We start from the raw sequence: 23,676 nt of genomic DNA on the forward strand, positions 1-23,676 counted from the left end.
TGTGACACTGAAATGACATTTGAATGAGGCATGTATCTGAAAGCCTTGTCCATTGTAAAACAGTTCGGCTCCAGTCGCAGTAAGCCACCATGTTCGTGTGGCTGTCTTCATTCAGGCCAGTTCACTAATCAGGTTTCTGAGCTTGATCTACTTTCAGGATCCTTGAAAGACCTGAGGAAGTTCAGAGAGAAGGGAATCCCATTCCCTACTATACAAAGCACTTTCCTGGGCTGTGATAGATGTTTTTTTTTTTTTAATTATTTATTTATGTGTATGTATGTATGTTTGTGTACAGGCGTTGTTTCTGCTCAACCTCCTTTGAGACAAAGAGTATCTTGCCACTACAAATGATTCTGACCCAAAAGTGGCTTTACATGGGTGGCTGAAGAATACAACCTGGCCCATCAGGCTTTGCAAGCAAGCACCTTTAAGAGCTGAGCCATGTCACCAGCACCTAGATGGCATTTTCTGAAGACTCCTGTAGCATAGCTCCCACCCCATGTTCCCAGAGTGGGCTGTGGTTTGAATGAGACCCTCAAGAGCTCCTGAGCTGCAAACATAATCCTGTAATTCATATGCCAATCATCTTGGAGGTGGGGCCTTTAGGAGGTCATTAGGATTAGCTGAGGTCGTGAGAATGGGGTCCCATGATGGCCTGAGTAATCTTAGAAGAAGAGGAAGAGAGACAGAGAGACAGAGCCAAGGCGCTTGCTGTGTCACAAGTGACACCCTCTGTCATTTTATGACACGATGTGAGGCCTCACTAGATACTGAGCAGATGCCAGGGCCGGTACCTTGGACTCAGCCTCCAAAACTGTAAGTCAAATAAACCTCAATTCTTTATGAAGTTCCTAGCCTGTGGCATTCAGTTATAGGTACGGAAAATGGACAGAGGCATTGGATCTTTGATGTTCTTTTATTGAGATGTAAGGTCTACATCTCTCTCCCTTGAAATTGGGCAAGTTTGGATCTTTGGATAGCAAAACTGATATATGACTCCCAGGGTTAGCACATACAAGACATCAAAACCTCTTCTTGGTGCTATGGGACATTGCCTTGGATCCCTGAACTTCCTACAAGAAGTCTGAGGTCGCCATGATGGGAGGAAGCCCTGTTCGCATGGAGATGCTGGCTGTCCATGTTCCCACTTGCACTCAGCTTTAAATGTCTGACATATGAGATGATTTCTTCCCAAGCCACCCTAACTCAGGCATCACAGCAAACTAGCCATCCCAGCCCCACACCTTGCTAATTCTTCACCCACAAAATGATTTCTTCATATATATATATATAATTTATTTGACAGAGAAAGAGGGAGAGAGAGAGAGAGAGAATGGGAGCACTAGGGCTTTCAGCCACTGCAAATGAGCTCCAGACGCATGCGCCCCCTTGTGCATCTGGCTAACGTGGGTCATGGAGAATCGAACCTGGGTCCTTTGGCTTTGCAGGCAAATGACTTAATCGCTAAGCCATCCCTGCAGCCCCATAATGATTTCTTCAGGTGCTAATTTGGTGTGTGTGTTGGTGGGGGGGCAATGTGTGGCTGCCATTGACAGTGGACCAAGAAAGCAGAATGAGTTGTACACACATTGAAAGTTTACTTAAAATAAATGCTGACACAAATCAGAGCTTGTAAGCAAAGGAGAGCAAGCTGAATGGAGACAGCAACATGTGAGTTGGATGTGGGGAAAGATGAGCTCAGGAAGTACAGTCAAAATGGAGCTTTAATTCTCTAGGGGTTGTGTGGCGAGGGGAACCCAAGGTGAAGGGATTTATTTAATAAAAGAACCCATAACTCACTATGTCTACAATGATTACAGTAATAACAATTATAGTAATAGTTAAGGATGGGGGTGGGTGGTTTTAAATATCCCAATTATTGGTGTTGCCCGGTAGTTCCTGTTACCCTATGACCCCTCCTTCATTTTTCGGCAGGCCCACCATATGGCATCCATTGTCTCTGGGAAAATATGTGAAGGCAAAAAAGAGGAAAGTTTCTGAGCCCAGCGACTGGGCCCCCAGATTGCTCCAAAAGGACACAATGAGTCTGAGCTGTAGGCATGGTCCCCCTAGACCATGGGGTGGAAGCGAATCTGAAGGAAGCAAGAAGAACACTGGGTGCCCCTGGGTGTGGGTGAAGGCGCTGAACAGGATTTTCCTGCTCCAGCACCAAGCAGGGTTCTAAAGCTAAATACAGCAGGGCCCCTGCTTTGCTGGGAAAAGTGCAAAGACCCCTAGGATGGGAGAAGGGAGATGCCCCCATGAGAGGAGACACACCACCTCCCTGGGGCTTCTGTAGACAGCAAGTACAGTGGGTCTGGGAAGGGTCCTTGTGGCCTGAGAGAGGGGGCCAGTGTAGTGTCTTCTGCATTGGCCCGCACTCACCCATGGAATTGACACACAGAGACAATCCTGCTCAAAGAGGAAGGAGGTGACAGTACTGATCACGTAGACAAAGGAGTAGGCCAGGGGGCGCCAGCAGAGGTGGCGGTGACCCTTGTCCCCTAGCATCCTGATGGAACAGTGACCCACTGCTACAGAAAGTGGAGCATGCGCAGTTGGCAGACTGCTTGCAGGCTTGAGGTAGATGCTAAGGAGAGCACAGGAAGCCGCTGGGCTGGGGTCTGCTGTGACATAATGGAGACCTTAGAGGACAGCTGCAAGGCCCTTTGCTAAACAAGTTCTTTGTGCATTCTCACTCACCACCCAACACAGTTAGCAAAATGAGTCCCGCCTCTGTTTTTCTGAAGTGGAATAAAAGGCTCATAAATCTCACATTGTTCATCCCCAACCATTTGACCTCTAAGGGTTTCTGAGTGGCCCAGCAGGAATTCAACCCCAGGACCTCAACTCCAGACACCTTGCTCTTGGCCCATGCTCCTTGAACTCCCCCCCTCCCGCCCCCAACAAACACACACACCAAGCACTTATCTTCCCTTGGGGACTCACTTCTGCCCAAGTCTCCCAAGTCATCCTGAGAATAGGAATCCTAGAATAATGGCACATGCCAGCAGAAGAGGCCAGGCACTGCTGTGTGCAATCATTCAACAGTGGCAGAGTCCCTCACACTGTGCGTCTTGGGGACCAGTGGCTCAGCCTGCTTCTCTCTGGACTGTCACCAGTTAGTTGTGTGGCAGGGGAAGGAGGCTAAGGGCTGATTCCACATTGGCTCTCAAAGTTTCTGTTACAAAGAACGCACCATTTCTGCTCATATTCCATTGGCCGGAGCAAGTCAGTGATGGCTGCCTGTCAGTCTGAGCAGTGCAGCTCTACACGTGTCTGGATGGAGGAGAACTTGAATGCAGTAGTGGCACTGCTGATGACCAAAGCGGTGACAGCTTCCTCCTAAGATTGTACTGAACCAAGGAGAAAAGAAGGGCCTTAGTGGCCTCAGAGGCCTGGGAGCAGTTACCAAGGCCACTGCTAGAGTGGCTAACCATAAACGAGTCTCTGTGGTAACTCTCTCTCTCTCTCTCTCTCTCTCTCTCTCTCTCTCTCTCTCTCTCTATATATATATATATATATATATATATATATATATATATATACATATATAATTTATATATATAAAATATGGAAGAAGGAGGAGGAGAAAAGAAAAGACAGGCAGCAAGGCCATCATAGTGGTTTCAGTAAGTGTCCTCAAAGACCCACATACTAAGGGGCCTGGTCATCACCCAGAGGAGGAACGCTACTAGGAAGAGGTCAAGGCTAGAGGGAGCACTTTGGTCACTAGAGGTGTGCCCTTGAAGTATCAGGATCTCGCCCCTTCCTCTGTGTTTCCCAGCCTCCGTGAGATGAGGGACTTCTGTCTTCAATGTTTCCTCTGTGATGTGCCACAGGCCCAACGCATAGGGCCAGGCTTCCATGGACAGAAGTCTCTGAAACCTTGAGCCAGAACAAACCTGCCCTCCTTTTACATTATCTTTCTCAGGTATTTGGTCATAGCAACCGAAGAGACTAGCATCATGCCACCCAGTGCTCTGGAGTGGGGAGCGCATTTCTGCTGATGTCCCAGACATGTCACTTATCCCTTTGACAGCACCTGGGCTGGCTCTGTGCACCAAGGAAGGCTGCAGTAATGTGGATGAGGCAAAGGGAGCAAAATGCTACTTCTTAGGCCCTCTGCGACTCAGCCACAGAGCCCAGCAGATCAGCAAGGCAGGGCTGGGGAAGACCTCTGTCCCAGATGGTAACTCCCCACCACCCCGGGATCTCTGGGTATTTTCCTAACACCAAAGAGCAAGTAATTCCCTGAAGGTCTGAGGTGAATCTCCAGGGAAATGCTGGTTACCTTCATTAGGATCATTCCAATTCCTGAATGGGTTGAGTGTGGCCTACAAAGGGCTCCCACCCTTTAATGCCTTCAACCAACCATCCATCCATCCATCCAGCCCAGGAGTACCCACCCAGTGGTTCATCTGGGTCACATTGAACAAAGAATTATGTTGAGCCTGACATTAAGTATATAAGCACTAATGAAAGCTGATGAACAACAAAAAAAAGTGTTTTATTTTCGTGTTATCTGTCACCACAGATAAATCCTCACATAATAATCCTAATTATGTGGTTCCCCGTCCAGAGAGTCTTTTAAAGTTGTGGAGTGGGCTCCAGGTTTGGGACCACTAATAAAGAAAATAAACATATCTAAGCAATAAATCTTTGTTGGTTTTTTTTTTGATACTTTTATTATAAGAGACAAGAGGGCAATACAAAACCATTGGGATATGTTAACATTGTATCTGAAAAGTTAATGCATCAGTGCCTGTTTGGTGAAAATAGCTATGATTCCCAGTGAGCTCTCAAGGTGCTCACCAGTTATTCTAATTTGATCTTGGTGCACTTCATTTACAACAATGGCTGCTTACAAATGTGAGCGTTGCCAAATGAGGATGCCAAGAGTAAGGCATGCTTGTGAAGCAGAGGGTATGTGTCTCTGTGAAGATGAGACCTATTCAAGAATCTAAAAGTGGTCAACTTTGTGTCTTTAAATTGAGTACTTGTTTGTGTTGTATCCCATTTGAAAATTGTCAGGTGATGTATTTAATATTAGTTATCGAAACCTTGAAATCTGTTGTCAAATTCTGGCATCAAAGACTACAGAGTTTTACTGTTCATAAGACTGTGTTTAGTCTGCATGTCAAAGTGCATAAAATGGCTTGTCTTTATTAGAGCTTGCCATAATGTCCATTTTATTTGGAATACTATAATGGTTTAAAACACTGCATTGATAAGATGGCCTTCATCTTGAAAACGCATGTTTAACTCATTTAAATAGGTGGTTAAATCCACTTCACATGCTAAATCTTTAAGCCAGTTTTCATCATCAAAATCTGGCACAAATTTTGTTTTTCAAAATAAACTAGAAAATGTCACAAATCATAAAACAATTTTAAATTTGGCCCCAATTTAGCCATGTTACTTATGAAAAATAAATGACCTTCCCATAGTAAGGTCAGCATTAACACTAAGGAATTCATGGAGTTAGTGTATTGATCCCTTGGCACTTAGACTATTTAGTCTTGATAACAATTTGCATGATATTATACACTTGTTTTTGTTTTGTTTTGTTTTGTCAATGCAGGGTCTCACTCTAGCCAAGGCCGACCTGGAATTCCCAGTGTAGTCTTAGCGTGGCCTTGAACTCACGGTGACTCTGGGTACTGGGATTAAAGGTGTGTGCCACCATGCTCAGTGACATCATACATTTCTAACACTTTTGCACATCAACTTTCTTGCAATGCTATTATGTCAAATCTGGGTTTTGGTTAGCAATTACATTGTCTTCTATCAGTTTTACAAATCCCTGTCTTGCCCACCATCACTGGGGCATTTCCAGTAACTATACCAGATATGTTAACAGTAGAAAAAAATCTCTTCAATATATATTTTACTTAGTTGTGCCTTTTAGTGGTACTAAAGGAGTCATTTCTTCAGTGACATTATTATTTGTCATCAATACTTATAATAAAAAAAGCCAAGGTGAGCCACACTTATAACATCAGTTCTGTCATCCATTACTAAAACCTAACCCTGAATATCAGGAGTTCTACCCTTCAAATTCTTTTGATAGATTCTCCAATATTGTCAGGTCACCTGGCTATAGTTTAGTGAGATAAACTGATTTTAGAAATAGCTCCTTATTCAGGGCAAATTATATCCACCAATATCCATACATTGCTTAATAAACTCATCGTCAATAAGTGGTTTGGGTTTTTTGTATTAAATATTCTGCCACATAAACAGCTTTTGCAGTAGAATTCATCTGAATCATAACTTTTTAAAAATACTTAAGAACAGTCTTTATTGTTCTGCTATTTTTTCTGTGTGACATAATCCTTGATATACAGTGAAATTTGCCGGCATATTTTTGCATATAATGCCATTTCAAATTATAGTCATTGAAAACTTGCATAAATTTCCTACCCATTAGGTAAAGTGCCTTACTATTTGCCTTAACAAAATAGTATTCAAGGCTGGGGGGAGAGTTTAGTAGATGACACCCTTGCCACACAAGCATGGGTACATGAATTTCGATACCTAGACTTTATATAAAAGCTGGAAGCCACAGCAGCCTTCTGTAAGCCCAGCATACATAGAGCAAGAAGGGAAGAGGGAACAGGAATTTCTTGGAAGCTCACAGACCAGCTAGTCTGTTGAATAGAGTGATGAACAATAAGATATGCCGTCTCAAAACAAGGTATAATGCAAGGAAGGATTCAAATCCCAAAGTTGTCCTCTGACCTCCATGTGTAATGGCATGCATGTATCTGCACTCAGATACATGAGCATGCACATACACACACCTACCAAATACATGCATGAATGCATGCATAGATACATAAATAAATAACTAAACTAGTCATCTATGTACTTGCTTTTGATCCATCTTCCCTCAGCTATTTTTTGGCAGGACTCTTATTTTGTTCTTTCTTGTAGAAACTATTATTAGTGTTAAAGAACTAATCACAAATAAGAGACTATATTTACTTTTGTTATAAAAATTAATCGACAGGAAGATAAAAAGCATGGTTTGGGCCCTGTCACATCACAGTGGCTGATGCAGGGAGAAGGCCGATTACAAAGCACATTGGGCAATGCATGAGCGGCAGCTAAAGTGCTCTTAATAATCCCATAATAACACTTACCTGTCTTCTAAAGAATGTTAAACACCTATCCTTTATGACGAAGACTTGACCCATTAGAGCACCTGTAACATCTGACGGTGCCAGTGGTACTGTCTGTAGTTGGAAGGCTAACAACGCCCAGGAAGCCGCTCACCGCTGTAAACTGAAGTCATACATGTGAACAAACAGGGAGAACAAATACGTTGGTCTTGCATGACATTTGCAAGACAACACAATGTTGCCATCTACAAAGGTCATGCTCAAGAATCACCGAATTGAGCAACAAATTAAAAAAAAAATCAGAAGGGGAGATGGCTTAGTGGGTAAAAGTGATTGCTGAGCTGGAGAGATGGCTCAGTGGTTAAAGCACTAGCTCACAAAGCCTGATGGTGGGTTTGATTCCCCAGCACCCGCGTAAAGCCAGATGCACAAAGTGGCATATGCATCTAGAGTTTTTTACAGTGGCAGGAGACCCTGGTGCACCTATACTCCCTGTCTCCCTCTTTCTCTCAAAGAAAAAAGTTTTTAAAAACCATTTAAAATAATGATTACTGTGTGTGAGATCCTGAGTTCAGATACCCAGGACCCACAGAAAGTCAGGTGTGCTATCAGGAGTATCTAAGATCCCAGCACTCCTATAGCAAGATGGGAGGCAGAGACAGAGAATCCCTGGAAGCTCACCAGCCAGCGAGCCAGAAATACAGCAGTGAGCAGCGGAGGGACCCTGCCTTAGACAAGGAGGACGGGGAGGACTGACATCTGACGGCATCCTCTGCCTTCTCCACGCATACTGCAGCGTGCACGCACCTGCACTTACACACAAAACATGCATGCGTACAACCACACACACAAACACAAACATCCCCCAAACCCCTCACAGTGTTTTAAGTAAGCTTACCATTTTGCAGCCACATTCATAGCCATGCTGGACTGCGGGTGGCCCACAGGACACGAGTTGGACATCCCTGTTCTATTCCTTCAACAATAAGCTTATGTAGACACAGACTCCTCCTCATGAGTGTGACATTCTGATAGTGATTCAGGAAAGGGTAGACGTCCAACATATATACACATCTTCATCCAAATGTGAAACCTTATATACAAGCTCTGCTACACAGGAGGGGAACATATGGATGTGAGAGCAATAGAAAGGAAGTCTGGCCTAGTGTGAACAATATTGCCTGTTTTCATCCATCTCCAGTTCTCTCCTGCCCAAGCCTTCCCTTCTGGGAGACAATCTTCCCATGTCTTTGGGGTCATGGGATTGTATTTGACCAATGAAAGGTGAGTCTACCCAGCCATGACAACAACTCTCTCCCTGCTTCTCTGGATTCTGCCTTCCCTTTGCAGTACTACATATAGAGAAACCAGTGACAAGCAAGGGAAGGAACCAGAGCTGTCACAAGGAGGAGCAGGACAGAGAGTTGCCTGGATCTCTAGGCTACTAGGCATGGCTGAAAGACAAATAGTGATTACCCATGCAGGTTTTGTTTATTTGTTTTTGAGATAGAGTCTCACTCTAACCCAGGCCCTGGAAATGACTATGTATATGGTCTCAGGCTGGCCTGGAATTCAGCGATCCTCCTGCCTTAGCCTCCCAAGTGCTGGGATTAAAGGCATGCACCTCTACGCCTGGCCCATTGAGGTTTTGAGGTTGTAATGGCAGCATAAGCTAGCATAGCTTCACCTGGGGTGAGGCAGGTCAGAGGTGGGGTAAGACTTCCTAAGGAAGAAGTACCTCAGCTGTTTCTTCTAGATGAATACACATGGACTCTCCAGGGGATGGTGGGTCTACTGCTTGGCTGGCCACACCTCTCTCCTTGCATCCTACCATCTCACTGAGAGCTCAGGTCTCTGCATTGGCAGATGCCAGTGAAAGGGTACAATCCAGAGGGATGAACCCCACAGTCTCAGACCCAAAGCTGACAAAGTGAGCCCATGTGTACACAGGGGTTGGAACCAGTCTAATCTGACCACAAGAAAGCATTGCAAAGCTAAAGCTTTGGGATTAATAAAAAGGAGGTGCATATGGGTGTTGTAGTTCAGGGTCCGGGTTCTAGAACCGTACTGCTTGGCTTCAAATCCTGAGTCCTCATGGCTAGTGGGGCCACTGTGAGAAAACTCCTGAAAGCCTCTGTCATCACTTCCCTCATCTATCAGTCAGGGCAACTAGAGATTTTTCTAGGATGACCTATAACATAACCAGCCCTGATTCTTATGGCCTCCATTTCCAGGCTGGGGGCACAATGTGCCAGGAAATGAGCCAGCACATGGTTCTGCCCACTGCTCTGAAGCCCACAAGGCTACACACTGGCTCCACATCCTTCCCTTTGGAAGAATTAGGGAAGAAAAACAATAATTCTTCAACCCTATAAAAAATTCTTTGATCATAGAATAACGTATTAGAGAAGGATCTTAAGTTTTGATCTTAAGATCTTCCTATTAGGGCTGGAGAGATGGCATAATGGTTAAGCGCTTGCCTGTGAAGCCTAAGGACCCCAGTTCGAGGCTCGGTTCCCCAGGTCCCACGTTAGCCAGATGCACAAGGGGGCGCACGTGTCTGGAGTTCGTTTGCAGAGGCTGGAAGCCCTGGCGCACCCATTCTCTCTCTCTCCCTCTATCTGTCTTTCTCTCTGTGTCTGTCACTCTCAAATAAATAAATAAACCTCTTGTCATCTTTTCTCAAGTTCATCCAACGACAGGAAGCTCACTGTAAGGCAACCCGTCAGCGCCAACACTGTGCTGAGTGGATGTTTGCCCATTGGGTTTGACTTTGCCTCCAGGGTACCCCAGGTGGAGCATGTTCTCTATCTATCTCCACTAGTAAAGCACAAAGTTGACAGGAGTCAGAGCCAGTGGGGATGGTCCCTGAGGCAGGGTCAGATGCGGGTCTCGGGGTGGCAGCACAGCATGCTGGCCGCTCTGCTTTCTGTTGGCAAATGATCTCCTTGGGAGCAACCAGAATGTGCCTCTGTGAGATGATCAACTGGATAGGTAAACTGTGGCTCATCCAGATAATGGAGCATCGGCATGAGCAAGAGGAGAGCCAGAAAGCCACTGTAAGACAGTGGGACAGCTGAACTGAAAAGGCCCCATGCCATGTGACCCCAGCTCCGTGGCCTTCTAGAAAACTATAGAGCCAGGAGAAGGACCAGTGGCTACCTGGGGTGAGAGGACATAAAGAGGCAGAGCACAGAGGGACGGGACAGTGGCCATTTTGTGTGATATTCTCATGGAGAATGTGTTCACACCCGCATTGCCAACACAGGAGGGAGCCCTGGGAACTGTGGATTTGGGGTGCCTCACAGCCTCTTAGTAGGCCCAGCATTCTGACCAGAGGCTGACAGTGGGAGAAGCTGGACTTGGGGGAGAGGGTAGAAGAACAAAGGAATTTAGTTTTCTTCTCAATTCACTTAGAACCCAACACTGCTATAAAATACCAGTCTTAAAAAAAAAAAAAAAAAAAAAAAAAAAAAAAAAAAAAAAAAAAAAACCTCACAGAGATCCAGGAACTTTTAACTTTGGAAAATCCTTAAACATTTGTTAAAGGAAGGGGCATGACCTGCTGGACTCTGCTGATCCAGAACACACGTACACTATGATCACAAGACAATCACATTCAGCCCACCTGTTGCCTTCAGCAGATCTGTGGACCCACAGTTACTGGCGTTGTTGTCTTTGCAATGCTATGATCAGCACATCTTATGCATGTATGTTTGATCTGACTCAAAAGTCTAACCAGGCCACCGAGGAAAAAACCATAGTGTATAGCTTAAGATCAGTTGGCATCTCTAAACATTGCTTTTCATTATTGGTCATCTATGCTGTTCAGGCCAAAGGTACACAAAGGCAGAGGAAACCTAATCCCAGTGTTTCAAACAGGTAGATTACACAGTTGTAAGATTAATGTAAGGCAAGTTACAAGTAAGGAATTTAGCATCTCCCAGCAGTAACCTCAAAAACGTTTTTTGTAAGGCCCATAAGAAATATTCCCACAGTTCTTCCACACAGTTAATTTCCACAGTCCCTCCCTGTGAAAGAGGCAGAGTCAGGAGGATCCCTGGAGCTTGCTCATCAGCTAGTCTAGCCAAGCCAGTGAGCTCTAGATTCAGTGAGAGACCCTGTCTCAAAAATTGAGGGAGAGAATGACTGAGGAAGACACTCAACATTGATCACACGCACACACACACACACACACACACACACACTCGTGTGCACATGTACCCACATACATGCACACACCACAAATATATATTCATTCAAAAGAGAAAGAGAAAGAAAGAAAGAAGGAAGGAAGGAAGGAAGGAAGGAAGGAAGGAAGGAAAGAAAGAAAGAAAGAAAGAAAGAAAGAAAGAAAGAAAGAAAGAAAGAAAGAAAGAAAGAAAGAGGGAGAGAAAGAAAATTCTAAGTGAATGCTTTGTTGCTGCCTGTGTGGAGCAAGGCGACAGCAGGGGCCCAGGAGCCCAGTGGCTGGTCATCAGTTAATACTGACCACCTCAGAAAGAGCAGCCAGGAGCGATGTCCACCACTGATAAGACACACTGGTGAAGAGGGAGGCTGCTCAAGTCCTGGGCTCACTTCTTGAGAAGCTCTGATGCCACTGTTCCACATCGACCTGCCTGGTGCTCTGTGTCCCTGCAGAGAAGAGTGCTCTGGGCACAATGCCTGAGTTATTCTCACCACTGAAGCTATCATCTCACCCTGGCCCCAGGAGAGGTTAGACACAGCTTCAGAGCACTGGCTGTTTAGTAGTGGGTGCTATGACTGAAATCCAGGCCATGATGGTAGGCTCTGATTTCAGATGGTAGGATATAAGCTAGACAATAAAGTAGCCTTTCCCAACCATAAGGACTATGTTGACAGCGCAAATGCAACCTGTCCAAAGATTGGAGGTGACAGTACAATTTATAGTCTAAATTGGGAAACTTTTTTTTTTTTGAGAACAAGTGTCAAATCAAGTGGGACATCAGGACATAGGTATAGACTAGGAATGCCCTAGAAAAACTAGGATGATGGTTTCTTTGGAAGAGAGGACTTCTTCATTATATTACACATCTAAAACCAGAAATAATTATGATAATTACCCCACACTTCCTGGCTGGCCACAGCTTGGGCTTAACATTTTGCATCTCTGACTGTCTCCCTTGGTCACTAGGCATATTCCCGCCACTTGCACGGCTCTCCCCACCCAGATACCAACACTTCTTTGTTTCCACAAAACCGTCACCAAGGCATCTCTTACCCTTCTCTTAGAAAACCACAGCACAGTTAATTAAGCAGCTATGTTGCACAGCTGTAAGTGTTAATTTTGTGTGTCAACTGGCATGGACCACAGGGTGAACAGGTAGTTGGTCAGACTGTGCTGGTTGTGTTTGTGAGAATATTTCTACACAGGACTGAGATATGAATGAGCAGGACAATGAAGGCAGATTGCTCTATATAGTGTGGGTGGGCCTTGTCCAATCAATTGAAGACCTGAGTAGAACAAGAGGACTGACTCTTGGGGGAGAGGGAATTCTTCCTATGTGAATGTCTTCATGCTGAGATATCAGAATTGCCCCCTTTTAGACTCAGATTGAAGCATCAGCTTTTCCCAGGTCTCAGGCTGGCTGGTTTTTAAGCTGGAGCTATACCATTGACCCTCCAAGACCTCTCTCTATCTTGCCATCTAGGGCTATGGATCTTGGGAATATGTCAATCTCTGTAATTGTGTAAGCTGACTTGCTGTTGTGGATCTATGAATATATCGATTGACACTCTTGTGTGACTTCTCCTGAGGAGGCATGAACAAATTCACCCTAAGTAGGGCTCCAATGGCAGATCAAAGAGATCCATCTAAGTCTAGCTTAGTGAGCAAGTGAGTTTATTGGAGTTTCTTACAGGAGTATGGGTGAGAGGCACAAGAGCATGGGCAACTCAAAGGCAGATGTGTCACCAAGATTTCCACTTCTATAGCTGAACACTCAAAAGAGCTCAGTCCCTGGGATTCTCTATACAACCTGCAGGCGGCTGTACTGGTCAGAGCCTCCTGTCCCAGCAACTGCTACTGCTGAGGAAGGGCTGATTGACTCTTATAAGTTTCAGGAGACTCCAGATCCTTGTGAGTGAGCCATAGAAGCTTTCCTCCAAAAAGAAATGTTTCAAGTCAAAGTCAGTAACTCCATAACGAACCATCCCTCCTCTGGCTCTTACATTCTTTTTGTACTTTCTTTGTGATGAGCCTTGGAGAGGTAATGTAATTTTTTTTTTCTTTCATCTATGGTTGAGTACTGGGACACCATGCCACAACAATAATCACTCAGTTTCAGGAGCCTGACTGCTTATGAATTTCTACAGTACACCTCAATTGCTGAATGAAGTTTCCAATCTATGACTGAGGCTGACAGCAGTAGTTATTTATGGATATAAACACAAATACTTAGATGGAAAGTTGACAAGTATATCAAGTCCATTTCACAAAACAATAGCAGTGGTCTCCCCACTGGGGCCTATGACCTCCCCAGACAAGAGATTTTTGCCATGGTTTATAGTGCGTTCCCTCAGGGCAGTGGGTTTTCTATCCAACCAGTTCCCTCAATGGAGTGGGCATTCTATTAGTCACAGCTAAGTTTTCCATGTACTTTAGCCAAAGCATGCAATATCTTCAGCGATAGGGATTCACCATCTGGTTTTGGCCTACAACCAACATCATTAGCAATAGCCTTTATGATTTGTGGAGTCTTGGGCTTTCTTGGCTAATAACTTATAGGGACATAGCCCTATCCAGCATTGGATTTTTTTAAATTTGTTATTAATTAGTTTTGTATTCCTAAAACAGTCAGTACCATTATTAGGCTCATCCATGACCTACCCCTTCCCCTTGGCCCCTCCTTGTTGAGGTATATGGATCATGCATTGTGGAGTTAGCCCACAGTTATGGGTAGGATAAATGTCTCTGCATATCATGACCCAACATGTGGCTCTGACATTCCTTCCGCCCCCTCTTCCGCAAAATTTCCCTGAGCCATGTTGGGTTCATTTTTGGTCTGCTTCAGTGATGAGGTGTTGGGGTCCTCTGGGTCTCTGGCCCTCTGATTTGGTAGGAGTTGATTTTTCTCTGTGTTGATCTCCTTCCCCCTTGTGTTGGTATCTGGTTCATCAGGAAAGCAGAACCCTTGCTTGTTTCACCTATTTTTCTTAGTTTCAGCTGGGGCCCTATTGAGTTATGATGGGGTGGCTCTGTTTTTAGGATCTACATCTATCTGAAAAAGAGAAGCAGATTCTCCAACAGAGAGTAGGTTAGCACCAGGACAAATGAGATAACCCTTACTTTTTTTATAGAGAATTTAACAGGTGTAGACCCTCTTGTAGCCCATGATTGTTGGTAGCTTGATACTACAGAGTGGGCTTATGTTTGGATATGGTTCTGACTTGTTTCCCAGCTCCAGCTATGGGGCCCGTACCACTGAGGGGATCAGTTAGTCAAATCAAGAGCAGATGGTTCCCCACCATGGCTATGTGCCACTATTGTACTTGTGTGGGCATCACAACAGATTATTTGCTGCTAAGTAGGTTAGATCATGAGTTGCTTGGCCAGATATTGGCCATTTTCCCCCAGTCGCCCATGTAGCACCTTCTGGCACTAGACGTGCTGACTGTCTGGGGACTGACTCTCTTCCAACTTCCAGCCATGCCATTCCATTTTATATGTCAACCACATAAAGTTTTTTCAGCAGTAGGGTCTTACCACTAACCTTTGGTGGGTCATCAAGTACTCTGACAGAAATCTGCCTGTCTTTTAGGAAACCTTGTAGGTCTTTTTGATCAAAAGCTCATTGTGGATGATAGCCACATTACTGGTACTGGGAGTTACAGGTCAGTGCCCACTAAGAAAAGGAGGAAAAAGATAACTGATATACAAGAGTTAGAGAGAAGAGAGGGGGGAAGGGAGGGAAGCTGTAGAAGATTAAGGTTAGCCCTCATCGTACCCTCTCCAGTGTCTTGTGGTTCAGGTGTTCCCTCTAAGGGCCTGGTGAAGGTTCAGCCATTTGGTCTGCCTTTTAGGAAGTAGAATTTTATGGTACCATTGCTGTTTGGGTCTAGATTTGTGTTTCCCACCTCTCCGTTGCCCTCCCCTCCTTTTCCACCCACTCTCCATTATCAAGCTACCACCAATCGTGGGCTAGGCACTAGGATGGATGGGGAGGGAGGGAAGGGCATTGATGGGGTGAGAAACACAATGGTATGACAAAATTCTACTTCCTAAAAGTCAGGCCAAATGGCTGGACCTGCACCAGGCCCTTACAGGGAACACCTGAACTACAGGACTCCAGAGAGGGTATGATGAAGACTTACCTTAATGTTATACATCTTCCCTCCCTCCCTCTCCCTCTTCTTCTATCTCTTCTCTCTAACTCTTGTATATCAGTTATCTTTTTCCTCCTTCTCTTAGTGGACACTGACCTGTAACTCCCAGTACCAGCATGTGGCTATCATCCACAATGAGCTTTTGATCAAAAAGACCTACAAGGTTTCCTAAAAGACAGGCAGATTTCTGTCAGAGTACTTGATGACCTACCAAAGGTTAGTGGTAAGACCCTACTGCTGAAGAAACCTTATGTGGTTGACATATAAAATGGAATGGCATGGCTGGAAGTTGGAAGAGAGTCAGTCCCCAGACAGTCAGCGTGTCTAGTGCCAGAAGGTGCTACATGGGCGACTGGGGGAAAATGACCAATATCTGTCCAAGCTACTCATGATCTAACCTACTTAGTAGCAAATAACCTGTTGTGATGCTCAGACAGTGCAATAGTGGCACACAGCCATGGTGGGGAACCAACTGCTCTCAGTTTGGCTGACTGATCCCTTCAGTGGTACAGGACCCATAGCTGGAGCTGGGAAACAAGTCAGAACCATATCCAAGCATTGGAATTTTTATCCAACAACCCATGAGCTCCTTTCCAATTGATAGAATCTTATTATATTGAATTCCCTAATTACTGCCTTTACTGATTTTCCAGATGTTCTTACAAATCTGAAAGACACTTATGAGTTAGCATTTATGTAAAGAAATATTTTTACTGAGGGTGGGCAGGATCTCTGAAGGTCCACTGTCATCCATTCCAAGTTCCAGGTGGTATTGGGTGTCAAACAGGATAGTAAAAAAGAACTGTAGGGCTGGAGAGATGGCTTAGTGGTTAAGGTGTTTGCCTGTAAAACCAAAGGATCCCAGTTTGATTCTCCAGGACCCACGTAAGCCAGATGCACAAGGGGGCACATGCATCTGGAGTTCATTTGCAGTGGCTAGAGGCCCTGGCACCCCTATTCTCTCTCTCTCTCTCTCTCTGCCTCTTTCTCTCTCTCTCTCTCAAATAAATAAAAAATAAAATTTATTAAATAAAAAAAGAACTATAGGCTGGAGAGATGACTTAGTAGTTAAGGACATTGCCCTACAGACTAAGGTTCCAATCTCCAGTACCCATGTAAGCCAGATGCACATGGTGGTCCATGTATCTGGAGTTCATTTAAAGTGGCAAGAGGCGCTGGCACAACCCATTCTCCTCTCTCTCTCTTTGTTTTTTCTCTTTCTCTGTCTCTCAAATAAGTAAATCAAACTTTAAAAAAGAAAGAAATGTTAGTAGGGTTCAATGTGGTATGAAAAATCTCATCTCGCCTATCAATTGCTTGATCAGAAGCATGGGTGTGAGACGTTGCCCCACCTAGCCCTCCACAACCCACAGGCATATTTGAGCCATCCAGCCTCCTCATCCCAGGGTGTTGCTTCTGCCACAAGGCCACTGAGCATCTCCCCACCTCCAATTGTCTCTGTAGGACTGGCTGGTGCTACTGACACTGGATCAGGCCCAGAGCAGGGATGTGTTCTAGACAGACATGCCTACCAGCACAGCCAGACCCATGGTTAAGACAGGCTCCAGGCCAGCACTATGGCTCTTGCCTTTCCACTGGCCATATTTGACTATCTATCACTAAGAAAAGCATAATTGTTTTCATCTACAGTGTTTTATCATTTATGTCTTTAGTGAATTGTTGCTTGTTAAATCCTTCCAGGAGCTCACTAACACAACATTTGGCTTTCAGTACATTTGTTTTCCCTAGGAAGTCTGTCTTGGCATGAATCTGGCTACATTTGCTTCCAAGTGACCATGAAAGATCCTCTATCAACTTTGCCCTTCTTTAATCCCCTCTTGAGTGCTAATGCTTTCACACTATACAAACTTGGTTTAAATGTCAGTCAAAGTCATTCCTATATGCTAGAACTTCACCTATCAGGGCTTCATAGGGCCACTAGCAGTTTATACCAATGCCAAGATCCTTGCTGAATCAACCTTTTCTTTCCCCCCCCTGTGGACATAGTCCCATCAGGTCTAGTGAATTTGGTATCAACACTACTTCTCTTTTGCCTAATTCTCTCATGAAAGCCTGCCCTTTCCATATCATCTTTCAGTCCCTGATATTCATAGGTCCCTCAAGTGGTAATAACTAAGTGTCCCTAGGGTCTCATATGAGTCAGTATATGAGGAACTTATTGTCTTCATAGTGCCTCAGACAGCAGCTTTGTCTCCAGATGGAAGAGTAATTAGCTTATTTAGTTTCTCCACTTTCATAGCACTCAGACTAATCCCACCTACCCCTATGCCTTGTGAGCCAGGCTAGGAGAGGCTCTTTCTTTTGTTTGTTTGTTTTGTTTGTTAAAAAGTCTTCCCCAGTTCAAGCAGTTCACGTGCATAGTAGTCCTTTCCTGTACGAGGAGACTATTAACACCCTCATCTGCGTGCTGAGTCATGGACTCTCCCTTTCTTTGTACTACTGGCTGTCCCTTAGAGGTCACTTTGGTCACTTTTACCTTTCCCTCTCCCTCTTCAGTATTCTATTCTCTCTGTGGGTTCCAAGGCCACAGATCTAACTAGTATTCCTTATATCCTGCCTGCTGTGAGAAATGGCAAGGTCTCACACTCTCTCTCTCCTCCTCCTCATCATCCCCCCCACTCCCTACATATCCTGCAAATCAGAGGTTAATGAAGAAATCAGCACCCACACATCCTTTTCCTCTCATAATCTTACCTCACATGGGCAAGTGTTTTCTTTGTAGACAGCTCAGTCTCAGTTGCACATCTGTTGTGACCAGAGCAAAGGCCACACGATTGATGCTATGTATTTATTCATATATGGGCTACTTTCAGGGATTGTAATATATTTAGCCTGTCATCTATTTGGGAGACATCCCCATATTCATGTGGCAGACCCCATTCATCAAGGAGGCATGCTACCCTATGCCATCTAGAGGAAGACAGCCTCCCCGGGATTGCTCTCACGGACACACCACTCTCTGACAGTTTGGTCTTGGTGTGGTACGTCCTATCAGCCGGGCAGGAAGCCAGCCACCATCACTATAGCAAGAAGGCAGACCGCCCCGTGCCACATGGGATCAGGATCTCCCCTGCTAACTCTCCACACATATGGCCCAGCCTCAGTTGCATGCATCAGCATCAATTCCTGGGGTCATGCAAGTACCTCTTCCCAACTCAGCTCTGGTTCTGTCAGAGCCTGCCCCGGCACCAATTTTGTTGTGTGACATTCTTAGAAAGACATGGTCTAATGGCTAGTCCACCCCAGTGAAAGCCAAAGGCTAGCTGAGTGGACTAGTGAGAGTTTAGAGTTACAAAATATGGGATGAGGATTACTCAAAGGATCATGGGTGAATCACTGGAAAACCCACCCTAGCATGGGTGACGCATCTCAGAAGCTACACCCCTAGGTAGATAGGATAATAGGAATCTCTTCTCACCAGCAATAATAGCTGCTTATATAGCCTTGGGGAGGGGGGCTTGTGAATCTTCTGTTTCTTTTTCTTGCTGAGCCTGAAGGAGCCTCCCCCCCCAGAAAAGAACGCTTGCATTTAGAGGAAGTAGCTATCCAACAGATCTATCCATCCACTTCATTCTTAGCTGAAGTACTCTAAGTCAAAACTGCCTGCAACAAACCTGGTCTACAGAATGCGAGAATGTAGCAACACAGTCCATGGAGTGTGCCTCATACATTCTGTTTTTCTGTATAACTTAATGAAAATTTTAATACATGAACATACTATAATTTGTTCATAATACCCTTCCATTACCTTCATTCATCGCCCTCCCACACTCCACTCCAGTGAACTCCTTCTTCTTTCCATGTAATCACTCTTTCCCTTTGATGTCTCAACCCTTTTATTGTTATTGTTATTGTTATTGTTATTGTTATTGTTATTGTTATTGTTAATTTGCCCTTCTCCATTATCTAGGTCAAAGTGTTGCTGGGCTCAATGTTGTGTGAGTCTTATGGAGATAGCAAGCTCCACTATGAGGTCATGAACACCAGTCCTCCATGTCCAGGGCATAGTGTCCCAAAATACTTATCCCCACCCTCTGGCTCTTACCTCCATTCTTCCCCCACTTCCTCAGCATTCCTTGACCCCTAGAGGGCGTGATGAAGGTGTTACATGCAGCTCTGAATGCACATTTGCTCAACTTGGGACCAGATGTTTTGAGGGCCTTAAACCTTGAAAAGACAATGGAAACCCCAACTCTTGTGGTTCACAATAAAACAGCTGCAAAACGCAAATTGTACATGTCCTTGACCCATGAGCAAACTTTGAGTGGATGACCCCACACCAGCCAAATGAATGAATGTGAAAATGAATGAACGAATGAGCATGCAGACATCTCAGGTAATAAAGAGAAGGTGACCTGAAAACCATCGCTTTTATCCTTTCACCTCCATTAATGACAGCATTGGTCTGCTTCAAGTGAGGGTTTTTTTTTTTTTTTAATAGTGGTTACTTGCAACTTGCCTTTTAATTCCTGCCATGTGTCAGTTCAAAGTCATTAACTTCTGAATGAAATATCCTTCCCAGCTCACCAGCTGACCCAGAAACTCTAGCCAGGGCAGAAATTTTTCCAGGGTTCAGTACAGAATTTACCATGTGGTGCCTAGTGATGCCCACATGCCTTTCCAGGACATTTTGACCTTGCAGGGGGCTCCCTTCTCCCTTCCTCATGGGCCTCTGGCTATATCACATCTTATTCCAACTCAGCCTTTGTCCCTCTAAGAGAGTGACAAAAGTGCCTCATCTTTCAAAGTGATCTTAGCCCATGGGGGGCTAGGAAAACAGGGAGGTCTATATTACACCCCAGGACAGAGGTTCTGCAGTGTCTCAGCCACGCAGGACAGCCCACAGTTTACCCATTTTCCCTTGAGAAACCAGGGCTAATATAGGCACATGTATTTACATTTATTCTTTGGTCACTCAGCCATTTATGGCTTCTAAAAATAAATAGGCAAACATGGCAAACAACATCTTTTGTGTCTGCCCAGAGAGAAGCAAATGAGAAATTTTTCTCAGTCATGTTGTATATGGCTCTCAAAGGCTGTAGAGTTGGAAAGGTTTTTCCAGGTGATTTGGGATCACTTCCTAGGGTGTTGGAAACACTTCCTATGGTCAAGAACTTACTGCAGCCATGTGGACCCAGCCCCAGCCTGAGACAGACTATATATGAGAGTGGACTGGTCCCCTCCTCCAAAATCAACCCTGCTTAAGCCCCAGCACAGCTTGGTTGTATGACGTTCTGCAACTTGCTTAACACTCAGTTTTGTCCTTCCGTGATCTGAGCTGCTCTGCTCTGCCTTACCTCCCATGATGGGCCGGCACCCTTTGAAACTGTGAGCCTAAAACACTCGTCTAGGTTGTCTCTGCTCCACAGGAATGGCGTTCAGTACCAGCCAACCCCATGGGGCTGTTCTAAGGACAGGCTCCTTCATCCCAACGATTTGACTAAAGCAGAGCCCGGGCTGGGGGAGAACTCACACTTTGCACTTACAGAAGTTGTAGCTATGCTCTTGTCACTGGAACAAAACACCAGAAGAAGCTTATGGTAAGAAAGGATTTCTTTCAGGCTTAAAGTTTTGAGGGACAGCTTCACTGCGGTGGAAAAGGATGGTTCAGTCCATCACACATCCACAGCCAGGAGAGAACAGTGAGAGCAAACTGGCTCTGAGCCCCCAGTGGGTTAGACTCACTAGACTCAAGGTCCACCCCCAGGTGACGCACCTCCTGCAGCAAGGCTCCACCTCCTAAAGGCTCCATCAGTTAGGGGACTAAGTAGGAGGCTTAATTACAAATACTTGAGGCCATGGTGGACATTTTGCATTCAAACCACCACAGAAGAGGAGCTGGCTCACGGGGAGCCAGCCATTGCCATTTCCCACCTGGTGCACTGCAAGGGAGGGAGAAAATGGGGATTCCACCCATGAATGCCTGGTTCCAAATCACAACTGCTGCTGCTCCCTCCGTGGTTTGAAGTCACAAGAGTGTGGCCTTCGGTAACTCAGGGTCTGCAAGATCAAAGGTGGAGGCAGAGCTGATATGTCACAGCATTGGATTTGGCTGACAGGATATGTTTTTATGTGACTGATGGTTGGAATCTATTCTTCTAAGCATTGGTCCTTGATTTTTAAAACACCTCCCACAGGTGTTTTTGTTTGCTTTTCCCCCTGTGTGGGATTAACAGCTCAGATTTCTACTTGTCATCTTTCAATGTAAAGTTGTATGTCATCTCTTTCCAAAGCCTGTTTACCTGGTGTCACACACATGTCAGGACTGGAGGCAACTTAGTCATACCCTGCTGTCACTTCCCACCTAAGGAAACCAAAGCCCAGAGAAGGCAAGGAACATGAGCCACTTTTAGAAATGCCCCCCCACAGGTTCATATTTGAACATTTGTGACCCAGATGGTGGCACTGTTTGGGAAGGCTGTGGAGTCTTAGGAGTCTTAGGTCTGCCTGGCTGAAGCAGGTCACTAGGAGCTGGCCTCTGGTTCCTGCCTCTCTGTGTCCTTTTTTCTGCGATGTGAACAGACTCTTACAAACTCTGCAAACATGAACTGAGCTACTTTCAAAAAAAAAAAAAAAAATCCTGACCAAAAAGAAAAATTTCCTCTCTTTGGCTGGATAGATCACTTAGCAAGTTAAGAGCACTCACTTACAAGGCCTTATGGCCTGGGGTCAATTCCCCAGTACTCACATAAAGCCAGATGCACAGAGTGGCAAATGCATCTGGAGCCATTTTTGCAGTGGTAGAAGGCCCACACATGCCCATTTCTCTCTCTCTGTATCTTTGCTTGCAAATAAATAATAAATAAAATATTTTAAAATAAAAAATCTTTTGTTAGTTGTTTCTTTGTAACTTTAGTTCTTTGAACTTTTTTGTTCTGGGGGTATGTGTGAGTGTGTACGTCTATGTTCTGTGGGGGGAGGGGAGATTCATGTATGTGAGTGTGTGAGGGCAGATGTGTGCACGCCACGACACAAGTGTGGAGGCCAGAGGATCAGTTTCTGGACAGGCCTTGTCTTTCTATCTCATTGGAATCAGGGTTTCACACTCTGGATTCTCACTCTGCTGTTGTGGCCATGAGCTTCTGGGAAATTCTCCTGTCTTTGCCAGTGTTCTGGGGTTATAGAAGTTTACCATAGCTTCTGACTTCTCACATGGTGTTTAGGGATCAAGTTTGGTTACTACCACTTGAGCCACAAGTACTTGAGCCATTGAGCCATCTCCCCAGTCCCTTGCTTTAGTTCCTTCTGTCAAGTATTTAGCCACAGTAACAGAAGACAGAGAGACAGAGAGAAAGAGCGAGGGAGGGAGAAAGAGAGAGAAAGAAAGAGGGAGAGGGAAAGAGAGAGAAGAGGAGAGAGAGTACAAGATCATGCTAATGCCAGCACTTTGTGCAATGCCAATATTTGGGGCCATGAACCAAAAGGTCTGGACTCGATTTTGGCAATGCTATTAGTCATGTGACCATGCGCAATTTCCTTCTCTTCTCATTCTGATTTTCCTGCTTCAACAATATCTGGGGATATGAATTGGCTATTAAAGAAGCTTGCTCCAGAAGCCTGCCAACCTGTATTCGATCCCCAGCTCCCACATAAAGTCTGACACATGGCACACAGGTCTATAATCCTAATAGGCCTATAGCAATGGTGGAATTAGAAGAATCCTGAGGTGCTAGGACCAGCTAGATCAGTGCCCTCAAGTTGCTAAACAACAAGCAAGAACTTGTCTCCCAAAAGGAGGAAGGATAGAACAAATACCCCCAGGTCACCCTCTCTCCACACATGTCCCATGACATGCATGCGCCCATAATCACACATATACATGCATACATACAACACGATACAATATAATGTATTTTTTAAATGACTGGCATAGGCTGCTGGCAAGGTACTCTGGGTTTCAAGGGAAAGAGAGAGAGGCAAACTTTTCTAGCTTGCTGGGCAGGGGGCAGGGCCTGGGAGGGGCTGGTGTGTCCTGAGCTCACTCTGCACCATCATGCATGCCTGCCACCCTTCCTATGCCAGAGGACATTCAAACAATAGGACACTGTGAAGTGCCCCAGGGGCATTCCCAAACAGGGGGAAAGTCAGTCTCTGCCCTTCTCGGCAGCAGGTCAAGGGTGGGGTTCAAATGCTGAGAGCCGCCTAGCCCTGTTCTTGGAAGTTTGGCAGGTGAGAGCTTCTT

This window comes from Jaculus jaculus, chromosome 1 (assembly GCF_020740685.1).
Source record: "Jaculus jaculus isolate mJacJac1 chromosome 1, mJacJac1.mat.Y.cur, whole genome shotgun sequence".
Lineage (NCBI taxonomy): Eukaryota > Metazoa > Chordata > Mammalia > Rodentia > Dipodidae > Jaculus > Jaculus jaculus.